Raw genomic sequence first — 16809 nt, forward strand, 5'->3', positions numbered from 1 at the left:
AAAATGAAAAGCCATGTTTCTCACTTGTCAACAGGTTGAAAATCAAAGGAATCTTGGATATTCTATGATCAACAGCCTGACAGATAAAACAGCCTGACAGATAAAACAGAAGCAGAATGTTAATTAGCATTTAATTTGCTTTTGCAGTAGAGAACAAAATAATTGTCTCCATTTATCTAAAGCGTTTGAGGGGAAGCAATATATTACCACAAAATAGTCTGCTCAGTTTGAGTTAGGTGTGTATTAGGATGTCCAAAGTAGGTAAATCCTCAATTCAAAAACCATCTGATTTAACTTATTTTGCAGCAAATAAAATTGCTTATACTGATTTGTTAGCAGTTGCAGAATAATCTTCAGATTGCATATTGCTTTTGTTTGTTTAAATGATCAAGTAATTGGATCTTTTCCCAGAATGTAAGGTGTGAGTGATGAGGTATTTCCCTCCACTCTCCCTGCAGAAATCAGCTGCACCTGAAGTGAGGGAGCAGCGAGAGCAGAGAAGCACAAAAGGTGAAAATGGCCACTCCCTCCCGTTTTACACATAAGGGCAGATTTGGCAAGAAGTTAAATTTGGGCTGTACAGCTGCGCCTCTTCTTGAGGTGTGGAATGGAACAGCAGCAAACTAGTGGCAGGTCATCAACTCATGGTAGAGGACAAACAGAGAGGACTGCAGTCTTTGGCACAATAAAACTTCTGAGATCTCATTTTTTTAATGACAGCTGATGGAAGAGAATTTTGTGGCACCTCTAGTAGATGCTGCTGGTTTTGAGAATCCTGTGCACTCTCACAGCTTATAATAAAATGGAAATGAGACACATGAGTTTGTGGGAAGGAGACTTGTGAGATCTAGAAACAGAGCTAGAAATAACAACAGCAGGGCTAAAAGCAGTGTGACAAGAGATATTATAATAGGTAGATATATAAAATAGAGAATATATAAAAATATATATGTAAATATAAATATATTCATAAAAAGTAGATATACAATGAGAGTTAGGGGAAGTGGCACTACCAGCTTCCTCCCCCTCCCATCTCGTGTTTCAGCAGGATTTGGGATACCCCCCTGAAAACAAACAGTACACAGTAATGTGCTGTCATAACACACCTTTTATAAGGAACCATTACTTCTCTTACTTTGTTGGAGTAATAATACAGTCCCTAAATTTCTGTACTGTTCAAAAATCAAAGCAATCAACTGCTGAAGTAGTCCTATGGAAAAATTGGTGTGAAAGTAAAGTAATTGTAAGAGTCTTGTGGGATATTCTTCCATTGTGTGCTTCCTCCCAAGATTATGCAGCAAATGGGCGGGGGGGAGAAATGATGTCATATCCATGGCAATGTATCTGTTTTAGGAAAACCCAGAAAGCTGGAGATAAGTACTCTGAACTCAGGTGTGTTGGTCTGTCTGTTTTAGGATAAACAGTGCAAACCCTTTGAAGGAAAGTGAAAAACGCTTGAAGTGAAAGTTACAGAGCTGGAGGGAGGAAAGGCATGGTGGAAAGGAAGGGATGGATTAATACTGCTCTCAGATACTAACTAGAAAAGTAAAAGGAACTGCTGAAAGCTCAGTAGTTCTTTCACTTAACATTACTTTCAGAAATTTTAGAAAGGTAGTAAAAATCTGTGTACTGTTAAAACATACACCATTTGGAATTATTACTCTTTCTCTTCTTGTACTAACATAAAATCTGTGTACTGTTAAAACATACACCATTTGGAATTATTACTCTTCTTGTACTAACATTTCCAGTGCATACCTGCAAAAAAAAAAGCTATCTTGGTTGTACGTGGGTTACATCATGCTCCAGATGAGACAGCCAAGAATTAAAAGAGTTAGAAGTCAAGGAAAAGACAAATATGAAGATTTGAAGGCTAAACAAGAAGGATTGAATAATATGTCTGTCAGACTGTAAGCATGGCACTGATCATAGATAAAAGGAGAACAATTAAATCATAGTGTATATATATATATATATATAAAAATATAGTATATATATATAACTCCCTGTTAGTAGGAGTTTATGGAAATGGCTCTTGACTAATATTCCTTAGACACTGCTCTACAACAATTTCATTATTATTATTTACTACAATAAAAGACAACAGCATTTCTTTTAAACATTTTGTCTAAGTGGAGAGGTCTCAAAACTTCAAGCAATGCTGCTTCTAAATGGGTACACATTTGTAAACTTCTGTTCTTGTGTATGTGCTCTTCAGTAATTTTACTGGTGACTTGAGGGGAGGAAAAAAGAACAAACTCAGGATAATAAAACCCAAAGGTGAATCAGAGCTTTGGGAAACAGTTAAAGAGGAACAGTGAAGAGCAGTCCTGGGGCTTAATCAGGTTCAAGGGGGAAGGAAAAGTTTAGATAACAGTTGGACAATTTAAATCAACTACAGGATGGAACAGCAGAAAGATTTGGATAATCATTAATACCATTTACTGTAATATACAGCTGTGATTACACCCACATATAAAAGTCAAAGTTGCCTGGACTAGAACTCTGAATAAGGGGGGAAGTTAACATTTGATGACAGCTATAGGAATGCAATAAAAATATAATCTTCTGCCTTAGTATTTCAATAAAAGAAGGCTGCTGAGGAATAGGAGGAGGCTTGGAAAAGAGTCACAATGGCAATTATAAGATTGGTAATCAGACTTTAGAGACAGATTCGAGAATTTAAATCTGTTTATCTTAGCAATGAGAAGGCTAAGAGGTGATTTGGTCTAAGGTGTTAAGTGACACAGGAATTAGTAATGTAATAAAAGAGTTTTTCAGTCTCTTTTAAGAGCAACATGGACCTAGACAAATACAGAATTGACATTTTTGACCACTAGTATTACTAAGTATAACATGAAAAACTCCAAGGACCGTGGAAACTTCTCTCTGTCTCTCTAACTGAAAAGTCTTCCAGCAGAAATATCATTGGTAAATTCTACCTGTACTTATTCCAAAATGGGCTAAACCAGTTCTGAGACAACAGAGAAGAGTCTGCCATCGAGCTTTATTGCTGCTTACACAACCCTCTCAGAGACAATCACTAATTATTCCTTAGGATTCATAGATCTGCACCCACTGCACTCAACTCCAGAACTTTCCTCTTGGCTCTGTTTACCTTCCAACAGCACTTCAGTGTTCATCAGTCTACCTCAGAAATTCCATTTAATGAGTAGACACCAGACCTACATTCTGCAGCAATGATCAAGGAAAGCCAAAAAGCTCCACTAAGAAAACTGAAATTTATACTTAGAAAATAGATTGACTCAATGGAATATTCTTTCCATGTCTATCAAATCACTCACAGCAAGACTATTTTTACCAAAGTCACAAACAAATGCAACATTGGTGCTTTATGAAACAATAAACTCCAGCAAAACACATTCTAATCAAAAGAAAAGCAAATCATATCTGCATTTAAGTTGAGTATACTCAAGTATATATATGAACTTCAGGGTGCTTGCTTGGCATCTCCAAAAGAAAGAGAAATCATTTTTCTTAGCCCATGAGGAGTAGAAGAGCGCACTCACCACAGAAGATGGCTCATTCGTGTTCACCTCAGCAGGATCAGGTGTCTCCTGAGCTGTGAGAGGCTCACACAAAGGCAGGATGTGCTGAGCTGCCTGCACCCTCCTCATTCCCAATTCCTGCTGCTCCAGCACCTCAGCGTGGAGGCTTCTCCTGCATCCCTGAACCAGCTGCTCAGGAGTGAGCTGCTCCTTCCATCCCCGTTTCCCCAGATAAATAACCAAGGCCTCCCAGGTTTCCTTCTATTTGACCTCTTGGAGCACTCTTTTTTTTTGCTGTAGATTTGCATCTGCTGCTAGCTGAATCCAGTGTCTACCTAATTCCAGCAAGGTTATCTCGAGTGTCACATATGGAAACAAAGAGAACATTGATCTTTTAAAGTGCTGGTTTGGAAGGAGTCTGCTCCCAAATCCCTGTTTTAACATATTGTTTACACTACTTTCTGGGCACTGTTCACCAATACTTTCATTCTATTTAGATACCTCAGTATTTCTTTCTTGCATTTCAGGATTTAATTTGAGGATTTCTTTTTAACCTTTTATTTATAAACAAATCCTGGGCTTCCCATTTGCACAAAATGCACACAAACCCCCAGATTGTCACATTGTTGTTTCAACTTTATTTTACTTAGCCTTTAAAAATCCTGTTTTAAAAGAAGAATTATTAATGTCCCATAATTATTAATAAAATTATCACAATAACCTTAATTGTACAGCAGCTATTAGAGGAGCCTAGAGCAGACCCAAGTCCAATTCTGTGTGTCACTGAACAGATTAACTGCACTGTAGTTCAGCTCAAAGCCAGCAAAAAAGCAGCATTATTGTCACATTTACAGACAGGGAACTGCACCACAAAACCAGAGAACTATTGGTTTTACCAAGACTGAGCCACGAAGAACCCTCCTTCACTGAAGAAATCATATAAGCTTGCACACATCAGCAGGCTCAGAAAAAATGTAAGAATGGATTTTTCTCTACCTGAATCTATGCACTGCTGAACTGTTTTTGAGTAGAAACTAGCAAAATGTGAGAAAAAACAAGCACATCCTACAACTCATGCAGTTCCTGAATTAACCGCACTAAGTTATTTATTTTCTTTCTTCACTATTAATTCCAGAACATTATTTGGTACTTGCTTTAGAAGGAAAATTTAAAAGGAAAAAAAAGAAAAAAGAAAGGAAAAAAGGGGGAAAAAAAGGAAAAAATGAAAAAGGAAAAAAGGAAAAAAACAATAAAAAAAGGAAAAAAGGAAAGAAAGGAAAACAGGAAAACAGAAACTCGATAAAGAGCAAGCTTACAGCAAAAAAGACCCCTCTAGCATATCAAATGTATATTTTCTGCCAAAAAACCCCCTATACATTTTCTCAAAGTGTTACCAAAAACCTCATTTCTATGGAAAGGAGTCCAGTGAACAAAACAAAAAGGAGCTCTGGTCCTTCATCACGTAGTCTCCTCTTAAATAAAAGAAAACAAATCTTACTTGAGAAATTTAGACAGGACATGCAACAGAAATATTGTTTAGAGGTTATTAAGTACTAAAATTTTTTCAGTAGGGCTTCTGGCTTTTAGAGTTATATATGTAACTGAGAAAAGGCAAAAGATGAGGCAACAAAACAAGGAGAAGGGAGACAAGGGGATTCAATGGAAGCAAAAGAACCACTAACTACATATCCTAAAAATGTATTTGTATAAGAGGGCTTTTGGTCTCTGAAGTGATAAAGTCATGAACCTTTGCCATTTTGCAAATGACACCCACATAGTGATAAAAATGGCTTTTGACATGAGACAGCTCAGTATTTATTTCTTACATTTCAGGATTTAATTTTTCTTTTTAATCTTTTATTTGTAAGCAAATCCTGGCCCTCCTATTTGCACAAAATGCACACAAACTCCCAAAACGTCCCAAAATTATTGTTTAAAACTTCATTCTCCTCCATTATTTGGATTAAAAAAAAATTGAACTTAATACACTATTTTAAGCAAATAATTATTATATATAATATATATATTATATAAATATAAATATAAATATATATATATATAAATTTACATATATAAAATATATATTTTCCAAGCAGGCAATGCATTTCCAGACAGAGGAGACACTGCATCAGGGAATTGCCTCTCCTCTCCTTGTGTGAGCACTGGGCTAAACCCACAGTTTTCAGAGTCTTAAGTAATGAAATAGCCATGGAAAAATGAGATCCCTGCAGACAAAAGCCCTGCAATATGCATTTCCAAAATAAGGAAAGGCCTGTTTGTCAGCACGTGCTGCTGTACAGGTGCTTATGCAAACACCACAAAAAGACAACAAATCTGACAAATAACACAGAGAACTTTCACTAGGTCATGGTGAATAATATGATGTGTGAATTTGTCTGATAGCACAGGAGGAGAATTTTAACTGAAGAAACGTCACCTACTGTCTGCTGCAGAGAAAAATGTTGTTTGCTGCTTCTTCGTTAAAATTTTACCAGACAACTAAAGCTTTCAACATGTAAGAAAGTTAAATAAGGATAAGGTTTTAAATGCAGACAATTCAAAAAATGTATTATAAGAATCACATGAACACTTTGGATGTGGGGTAAAAAAATCACTATAATTTATATTTTTTATATTCATAATTAAATGGCATAACACAATGTTTGCATTATGATAAAAATACTCACCAGTGAACCTCAAAATCCAGCCTGTCAGTTCTTATGTATTCAGAATAATATATAAGCTTTTAAATTTATTTATTATTTTAAACTTATGAGTTTAAGGGTACATAGAAGTCTCTCTTGTGCCAGTAGGAAAACAAACCTGTTCTTGAGCACTCTCCCATGTCATTTAGCATAATATTTCATTTTAATTGCTTACTCCTATTTGAAATCTAAATGACAAAAGGGAAAAATAATAACAAGCTCAAGACTAATGCAAAGAATTGAACTGAACCACGCGTGTTCTTACCTCAGACTTCTACATGGGTTAACTTGGACCTCTGGGATTGTTGCCCAATCTGGGAAACATGGAGTAGGAGTAGGAAATGATTTAATGGCAACATCTGGCATTAGTGAGGCTTCTACTGATTCATTTCTCCATGATTCAGAGAGGTTTCTGACAAACTAGAAAGGGTTCAGAAGGAAGTTACAAAAAGAGTCTTAAGTCTAGAAAATTATGAACTGCACAAAATTACAAGTTAAATCCATTTATTCTGGAGCCCAAAAGGTAATGGAATGTTTACAACTACACAGAAAGTTGCACATGCAGAGAGAGGTGGTAGCATTGTGATTTTCCTCTGCCCCACCTCCCCACTGCTGTGAACCAATAATATGAAGTCAATTGTAGACAAATTTAGAATAAAATAAGCTGCAAAATTTTAAACAGGCCAGTGGAACACAACTGCGACATTTTCTATCACTAAGGATTCTAATATAATTTTTAAAAGAAATACACATTCAAAAATATCGAAGGAATTCACAATGCTTCTCTTGGTTAAATGTTCATACCCTGTTTAATAAAAGATATCATTCTGTGCCTAAATCTACAAGTGGCTGTGAGAAAGGGCTAAGCACCTCTTCCTGAATGGTTTTCCTGGTGATTGGATCTGACGGCATTTGAGCCAAGGCTGTATTGCATTATACTGAAGTTTACATTCTAAGACTTCAAAACTAATAGTTACCATGATAAACATTTAGAATTACTGTTAGATTTTGTATAGTTTCTAGATCCAGCAGGTCACACACAACTTGTGGACATTTATAATGTCTAAACATTTTTTGTCTTCTTCTTTTCCACTCACATTTATTTCTATGTAATTTTGCAAACTCACATATTAATTTGAATAAATCACATTTTTCTTTGTGTGTTTGAAATAATCTTAGATAAAAACTACACAGTGCCATAGGGACCATTCTCCTTTGTTAAGTGTCTCATCTGTTTCTAAAAGACATTCATTCTTCCATTTTGAAAAAATTCCACACCAACATCTGTTGCCAAGAAGGAAAGATGGAAGCACAAAATACCCCTTCAAATTTGAAAAACAAGTTACCTTATATGTTGCCCTTCGTGTTATAAATTGTGCTACAGAAATTTCTCTGCCACAGTTCTGTTAATCTCAATATGCCTGTGCTAGGGATGTGCCGCTCTGTGGCCTGCTTGCATAGTGGTGGGGTTTTTACTACTGCTGGATCCATTAATCAACAAAAAAATTGAAAATATGAATAATCTCTTCCATGCAACTGCTGCCACAGCATCATTCTGATGCATTCGAGTGTCATTTGCAATGCGCTCCAGAAACAAAGGCACAACCAGTCCAAATATTTCCATGCTTCCTCATGGAATATTGCCCAGAGGCACTGAACAGGCACAAGCAAGGGTATATTCACTTAAACATACCCTTCAGAAAAGTACTGCAAGAACTTCCTGGCACACAGGAGTGAGCAAACCAAGCCAGACATCAATTTCTGGAATTTCAGTGTAATCCCATTGGTTTTCCTTCCCTCAGGAAGGGGGTTCCCACCTCTGCTCACAGAGCTCCACATCTAGGGCCATGATCCAAGCGACCAGATAGCCCATGCCTCAGCAGGATGGACAAGTCTGGGGTTATTTTATTTATTTTGATCTGTTCATATAGGTCTTTCCCTCATTCCACTACCTAGACTAGCAAAGGAAACAAATCTAACATCCATGTTAGCTGTTTTAATTTGGATTCACCGCAGGAAACTAATGGGAGAGAGGGGAACCATGATGCTCTCAGTGGTTTGGTATTTTCATCTCCCAGCCATATAACAAACAGTATGTTTCTTGCAAAACGAAAAAGAATCTATACAGAAGTGTTCATACTACTGGGCTACTAAATTAATTTCTGCTCCAAGTAAAGCAAATTGAGTGGTACCTCCATGAATATGTAGGCATTTGTTTAAAAAATAAGCCCTGCTTAATGATACTTAATTTGGTGGAACAGTTTAAACAGGGATAATTACTTCCTAATTGCCTTGTTCTGCTAAGTACTCAGCACTCATAACAGAAAAAAATTAGAAGAATTCAGGTACTTTTAAGGTTCAAGTTCTCTCACAGAATATAGATATCAGAGTTACAAGTGAAGGGCATAAAGTAAACAAATGAATTCATGTACCATCAGAATTGGTGTACAGAGGTTAAAGAAAAATTGATTACTAACAAGTCATACATATGACAAAGGCAGAGGAAAGCAACCAACCCAGAAAATTAATCAGCATATAAATTAGTCTTCTTACCTGAGAACAAATTGGAGTCTCAAGTATTGCTTTCAATATACCAGAATGCTAAAACTTTCTGCTGGAAGGATACTGATGTGGCACAGCAACATTTCTGCACTCCTGAGGAGGGTAGAGCCTGAAATAAGGAGGGAAAAGGTTTTCTCCAATCTCACTTCTGTAGTTCTACATGTTTTATTTAGCTCATTAGGGACAGTAATACCTTAGACTGTATCTTGCTTGGCTTGCTTAGAGTATTAAGACAGACCTTAAATAGCTGTAAACTTTATAATCATTTATGCACCAAATATATTTCTTCCATAATGCTATAAAAACAGATTTAAAAGGGAGACTTGATTACAAAAAGAGGGTGGTGGTGTGTATGAATCAATGCCATTAATTATCTATATTTATTCACTTTCCTTCTGTCTAAGAAAGGCCTAGATTGTGGATATTTACTTACACATATTAAAATGCTTTCTCCTCATAAATCATCCTTCAGTCTACCAGTTCACAACTCATCACTTGGAAACAACCTGTTCAGACATTTATTTGGATGAGCACAACCCAGCCATTCACACAGCCAAATTTTTAAAAAATGTTTTTTTTCATTTCTCTTGCTGTCTGATGGAGAGTTTCCTGCCCAGCCATTGCCTGGCTGCTGTGGCATCTCCAGCACACCTCAGTTAATCCAGCAGGAGCATGAGGACCAGGGAAGCAGCTCCTTCCCAGCTCCACCAGAGCTATTCTGCAAGCAGGTAAATTCCAAACTGGGGAATAGGGACCACTCCAAAGAATTGCAGAGATCCAGAGCAGTAAATTAAAAGAGTGCAGCACAGAACTGGGGTATGTGCAGAAGGTCTGTGGCCATGTCATGAGCAATATGCCAAAACATGGCAAACCCAGTAAATCAGGTGAAGGAATCATGAGGACAAAGTCCTAGGAGAGTAGGTCATATCTCTTTCTTCATTTTTATCAATGAAATAGTGATTACTATTTCAAACTGAAGTATTGAGCTTTCTCTAGTCAGCCCTTGTGGTCTCCCACTACAAAGAGAACCCTAATGTCTGCACTGCCTTGCCTATGCTTGAATGTAAATATTTGAAAAAATCTTAAATAAATAGGAAATAAATAAATAAATAAACAACAAATAAATTGGAAAACATCTTCAGGAAGAGTTTCAAATTATTTTAAATCCCTCAAAATATATAAAATAATCCTTACAGGAGATTAACAGTGATGTACTTTTATTTGTATATTATAGGCAGGAAAAGAGAAACAAAATAAAGCTATGAAGTAAATAATTTGTAAACTACATTTATAGACAATCATGTGGTATCAACATCTTAAAAAAAATCCTCTCTCTCAAATATACAGATTTTAACAGTGCTATGATTATCCATGGCAGATTTAAAATAAAGACATGTTGAAACTTTTATAAGCTGTTAAACAAAATAATGTTATAAACTTTTAAACAAATAAATATAATTAAAACATGATACAAAGATACTTGGTTTCATTCTTTCCTTACAATTTTCCAGCTATGAAAGGTTTCTGGAAAAAATTACCAAATAGAAAGCTTCAGTTTCACCCTTTTCATCATGCAAGTGAACATCTGAAAATAAAATTTCTCAGCATTTTTTTAAAGTATTTAGGTTCATCTAGAAAAGTCTGTGGATAAACACTGATATCACTTAGGCTCTTACCAGGTAAAGAAAAGAGAATGATACCTGCCTCAGGCTATTTTGAGAACAGCTATGTTCACATCCCTTCATAAACTTTAATTTGCCTTTTATTCTTCAGTTGAATGTGTCCTTCACCTTACTTACCAGGAAAACAAAAACAGTGACCCCCTACAACTCCTCTGTGTCTTTTAACCAGGACAAGTCACATTTTTCATTTGCAACAACAACTTCATAAAAAATGCTTTGATACCAGGAAATGGAAGCAAACATTTAGTGGGGGTGAGGTTTGTAACTCCACCTACACCAAGCATTTCCCATTACTCCCAATTCTTTATTTAAGGAAATTTCCACCAACACAAAAATGGCAATACTTACATTTCAGACTGCTTTGTGTGAATAACTGAATAAAACAACACAGCAGCTGGTACCAAACAGGTTACATTCTTCCTTAGAAGTCTTGATAGCCCTTCTAATTATACAAAAATTTAAGATGTTTTTATAGGCACTACAATGCCTCAGACAGAGTGCTTCCTTCCTAAACTGGGGTTGGGGATCTGGATACTGAGAATTTTAGACTTTCTGTGTTGAAAGGCACAGACCCTCAAGAAAACACTGCATTTGATCTGAGATCATAGAGGAAGCTTCCACAATTAAATTATAGAACTGAGCTTATAAGTGTGTACTTTAAATAAAAGTAATATCACATAGCAGAAAACTTAGAATTTAATGTTTTAGAATATAGTAATAGATATAAAACTGAAATAGAAATTTGTGAGCAGTAAATAGTCCTTCACCTTCTTCATGAGTTGAAGTAGCATTGTGTAATTGGACAGGAGAGTCTACATTGCAAGACATAAGTGCTTACTTATTAAGTTAAAAGTAAAAATAATTTAAGTGCCATTTCTTAATTGAATAGTTTTTCCTTAAGAGACCTTGTAGAGATAAACACAAGACCATTTCATAAATTATTAGCGAAATACTGCAGAGCTCACAACTTATAAGACTGTAATCTAAATAAGAAATAATGAACATCTGAATCCAAACACAAAATACCATTTCAAGTGCTTTCAATCCCAACCCTAACCTTAGCAGGAAAGAAACAAAAAATGGACAAGTCTGTGCTATTTAATCTCCAGGGGACATTGCTTCTCAGTGAGAACAGCCAGTACACAGATTTTCTGCCTCCTGGTTGACCACTTCATGCTTCTGTCTGATGTGCAGGTGGGGTAAATTTACATTTTTCAATAAGCTTTCTCCTAACCTAGTACTCTACCAGAACAGCAGCAGTAAGGACAGCTCAACAATGCCATGGCCAAGCCAGCATGCCAGGTCCTGGTTTGTGCACAAGGACCAGAGGGTGAAAGGTGCCAGGGTCTCCTCTCATCCCCAAAACAACTCACATGTTCCTACACTGGTCACCTCAGATAAAAGCTGTCAGAGTCATTTCCAAGTGATCCAACCAACGCGTAATCTGTGCCGTCAGCAGCTCAGGAGTTCTGCTGGAAGCAGGGAAAATGCTATATATCCTCAGGGGTTCCCTAGGATGGCTTAACTTCAGAAGCCTCAGAGAGTTCCATAAGTCTATTAAGATTTACCAAGATATTTACTCTTCTTTAGCTCTTAAAAGGAAAGATCTGGCTTTGAACTTTCCTTTTATTTGCCTGACATTCTCTTACAATAAAACACCTCTGAGCCATTCAAAAATAAATTTCTACTTAATATTTCTGCTGCCAAACCTTATGATTTACTATACATATTTAACAACATGTCACTTAAAAATTATATCTTTCAAAATTACCAACATATAGCCCTAAAGAGAAAACAAATGGACATCAAGAAGCTGCTCTTTGCATAACTCTACAGACCTCCAGAAAGGCTCCACGAAGTCTTCATGAAATTCACCTAGAAAGTTAGTAAAATTGTATGGTGCTGTACGCTGTTTTCAGATAAATGAATTAGCTTTGAAGTGCCTCATCTATTCAAAGAAACTAAACTGGGTGTAACTGCATAAATTCCCTCTTGCTAAGGCATATTTGTCAGACCTGCCTGGCCTTGGCAAGCCCGGCGTAGGGTATAAAGACTTTATACCAAACTTTATACCTTTGACCAGAAATGAGTATGGTGACTGTGGCCATAGGAGTTCACAATAAAATGTAGGTATCCAGAGACCAAGGAAGGGAGGTGCTCTTTCCACTGACCTGCCAGCCCCCAGCCACCTTCATGGGACTTTGCAGGTTACATGTGCTCTCTGTGAGTACATGATAAAAGAGGTTCTGAATAAAAAAGTAACCCTCCTTAAAAGGGCCCTTTCACACCGTCCATCTCCTGCACAACTGAGTCAAATTTTATAAAGATGTCCATCACCAAATTGGCTTTTTGTTACTATGGTTGTACTCCTACAGGAATTTTTTTTTTAATTTATCATACATTTTAGCTAGTGTGTTTATCAAAACTTCGCATTACTCTTATTAATTTAATCTGGTTATATTACCTGGATTAGACTACTTTAAAAAAGAAAAAAATAAATAAAGAAATGTGATTCTTTACTTCTTTACATAACCTTTCAGCAGATTTTATTGCACAGTAAAAATCAATGTTTTATATGTTGTTATAGCTCAAGGGAAATTTAAATTACTTTGGAGATTTCTGGAAGGAATCTAATCCTGTTTATAGCCATATGGAAAACCTAGAGGCTGCTCACTTTGGATTTTGTATTAGTCATTATTCTTCCATTTGGCCATTACCACCATTTGTCTGGGTGTGATGACAAAATTGCCAGAAATAGGCAGATTCACACATGGCACAAGACGTCTCGCTAGGAGATATTCCTTCTTCTGAGTCGACAGTTACTATTTGTGGAGTTTTAGATCTTGTTTTTACCATTCAATGCAAATGTTTTAAAACGTGCTTGTAGGAGTCCTTTAGGACAGTTCTTTTCTCCCAGAAATTAATAGAAAAACTCCTACTGATTTTCAGCTTTGTTACAAGGAGAAACCAACCAAAATAACTCCCTTGCAATATCTCTTTCTCTTTTTTTCTTTTTTGATTTTCTTTTGGCTGTCAGTTACAGACAAAAAAAAAAAAAAAAAAAAAAAATATCTATCAAAGAGCAGGCACAGACTTCCTGAATGACTCTTTAAAGTTCACAGTCTACATCATTCTCATCTCCTTCCCTTCCACCTCCCCTTCCACCATGAGCATACCCAAGAACTACTTCCACACCATGAAATACGTTCAAATGCTGAGTTTGTTCATGATTGTCTGTTTTCATATGAAAACCACGTCTTTTCCACAAACTTTCCCCCAAACACTAATTTTTACATCTCCTTTATATGGAAACTGGACTTCCTGTCTCCCAGCCCATCTGAAAACATGGTTACCTATCTGGCAACACTAGCAACTACTTTGGAGACAGAAAGAAAAAGCACACTCCTGCTCAAATCTCAATCCTTCACCTCTGCCATCTTGAAGGCAGATTCCTGATTCAAGTCAGGCACCAGTTAAATACACCAGGATATAAGAAGAACCACAAAGCATTTTTAATAATTCATTTGGCATGAGCAGACACATTATCCTTCTGGCTCATGAATGAAGGCTGAAGGCTGGCATCTCCCAGAGGGCCCTCATTTGTAGAGACAGCTGAAGAAACAAGTAGAGTCAGAGAATAAATTCAGTGGAGGGGACCTCAGGAGGTCATCTGTCCCAGAGCCCTGCTTGGTGCACAACTGGCAGGGTTGCATGATGAATTCTACTGCTGTACAATGAGCTGTATGACGAATCCCCAGCTCAAGTTGGTGACATCAGATCCCAGTTCCGTGGCACAGAAATAGAAGCTGTCTCCTCAAGATAAAAGACACCAAGGGAGTAGAGAGCACTATAATTCTGGGGAGATTTCATTTCAAGAAGAGGAATTATTCTTATAGCCAGAAGGAGAAAGGAATATTTTTGGATCCTTGCATATTTCAGACTTGAAAAAAATTTTATCATCTGTTACAAGGAGTCCTATACTATCCCCACCCTCATTTGCTAGAACATTAATTTTCAGAATGGAAAATGAATGGCTGATTAAGGTTAGACAGGACAACTTTGTACAAGTATATTAAAAAAATATAAAAGCAAACTTAAGAATCTACCCCCAATGCAGTGAACTTGTCCACAGTAAATGCTCTTGTTCCTTTAGATAGATTATTATAGGCTATGTCAGGATTAACGGAGGAAGTTGTATGATAAAGAAGGAAGAGAGAAGTCAATGTTCTCAACATTGTCAATGTTCTCAATGTTCAGTCTCTGAATTGATTTAGGAGTGCCTTGGGCTACAATGTAAGGCGTAACCAAACTACAAATTCTACCACCATCTACATTGCCTTCTGAGGAGGTGTTAAAATGGGTGGAGCAGTGTTTCTTTCTCTTCTGTATGACTCAACCATGGCAACTCCCTCTGGGGGAGCAGCAGCCACCCTGAGATGGCCCCATCTCTGCTTGATGGGCCATCAAGGACGCCCCAGAACGACTCACAGAATCACATCCTCCTCTGCTCTGGGGGAGGCACCAGACAATCTGCCTGGAGATAATCTGGGACTTGGGACACCACGGTACCACCACTGGATTCCCAGAGGACAAGAGCTCTTCACCACCACCTCGGGACCTCCAGAGAAGGACCTGACCTTTCCACAGGATCACACTTGGACAAGACCACATCCACCCCTCCAACGGGACTGTAATGACCATTTAATTGGACTGCTGCCACCACCTTGACCAGCAGGGTGACAGGTCGCACTGTGACTTTGTCAGTTCAAACCAGTGTTTCTGTAGCATTGCCTCTATTGTAATTTTCCTATTAAATTTTAGCTCTGACTTGGAATCTCTCACAAGGTATTTGTGTGGGGTTCATTCCTCCCTCTTTTGAAGGTTTACCTTCAAGCCAGCACAAATAGTTTACAGCAAGGCTATGTGCTCTTGAGCACTGTCAAACACTTGATCCAGACTCTGGAGCAATTTACAGCTACAGTCTTTCATCCTTATCTAGCTAGTCCTCACCACATTGCTCCTGGAGAAGAGAGCTCACTGTGGTCCACAGCTTCTTCATGAGGACAAGCAGAGGGCAGGCACTGATCTCTGCCTTCTGGTGACAGGACACAAGAGGATGGCCTGAAGCTGTGTCAGGGGAGGTTTAGGTTGCATATCAGGAAAAGGATAGGCTGGATATCAGGAAAAGGATACTCCTTCACCCAAAGGAAGGCAGGGCACTGGAACAGGCTCCCCAGGGAATTGCTCACCAAGCCTGGCAGAGCTCCCAAAGTGTCTGGACAATGCTCTTGGGTACATGGTGTGCTCTTAAGGATGGGTCCTGTGCAGGGCCAGGAGTTGGACTCCATGATCCCTGTGGGTCCCTTCCAACTCAGAATACTCTATGATTCCATGTTTCTAGCAGAGGGTTGGCACAGCTTAAGCAGCTGGTACACAAAGATGCAGGCAGACCTGAGAAGAAGCTGACATGACTGACTGATGCTCACAGAAATCATCTCCTTTGTGCTCAGAAAGCAATGACTGCAACCTTCAGGAGCAGTGCATGGCAAACACAGTTATTCTTGCACACAAGAGAGCCTTAACCTGCTGCTTGTGTCCTCCCAGGGCACATCCCTGGGGCTGGAACCCAATCCCTGTCCAGAGTGCTGAAATAGAACGGCTGGAACAATACCTGACGTGTCCTTTTACCTTACCAGTGGTTTCTGGCTCAAATATGTTTTTAATAATAATTAACACAAAGTGAAATACCTAATAAAAAAGTGGGATAAAATTTTAGAAAGGTTTGGGAAAATTCTAACCTCAGTTTTCCTCCCTTAAGCGGTCTCCCAACTACTTGAACTTTTTGTTTCTTTCTTACTGTTGATTCTGAATACTTTGTACAATTTCTCTTCATTTTCAGCTGCAGAAGTACCCTCAAACACATCTCAAGGATCTTTGGATCCACGTACCTACTAACCCTTTATACAAAACTCTGACATTTCCAGACCTGCACTGAACTAAGAATAAAATGGAATGTACTATGCAAGATGCATAATTCATAAGCTGTCCAAGAGGGGAAATTGAAGAATGACAGGCATCTTGCTTTAAAGTAATCACATTTTGGGTGATCTAGCTACCCACAGGAACTGAAGATCCAGACCTGCACTAGAAGAGTCCAGCATATTTTGCTCTTCCTGATTCCAGCTGGAACAAGAAAAGTACAAGAAACCTTTCTCTCACTGAAATGTTTTCAGCTAACTGAACTCTTTGGGGTTTTAAAGCAGCAGCAAAACATCAAATTCAGTTTTCAAGATCTGTAGCCAAATAATCTAGATCTTCTTGTACATTCTTTTAGTGTTAGAGATGAGTTAC

The sequence above is a fragment of the Onychostruthus taczanowskii genome, unplaced genomic scaffold (genome assembly GCF_017590055.1).
Source record: "Onychostruthus taczanowskii isolate IOZ18803 unplaced genomic scaffold, ASM1759005v1 scaffold101, whole genome shotgun sequence".
Taxonomy (NCBI): Eukaryota; Metazoa; Chordata; class Aves; order Passeriformes; family Passeridae; genus Onychostruthus; species Onychostruthus taczanowskii.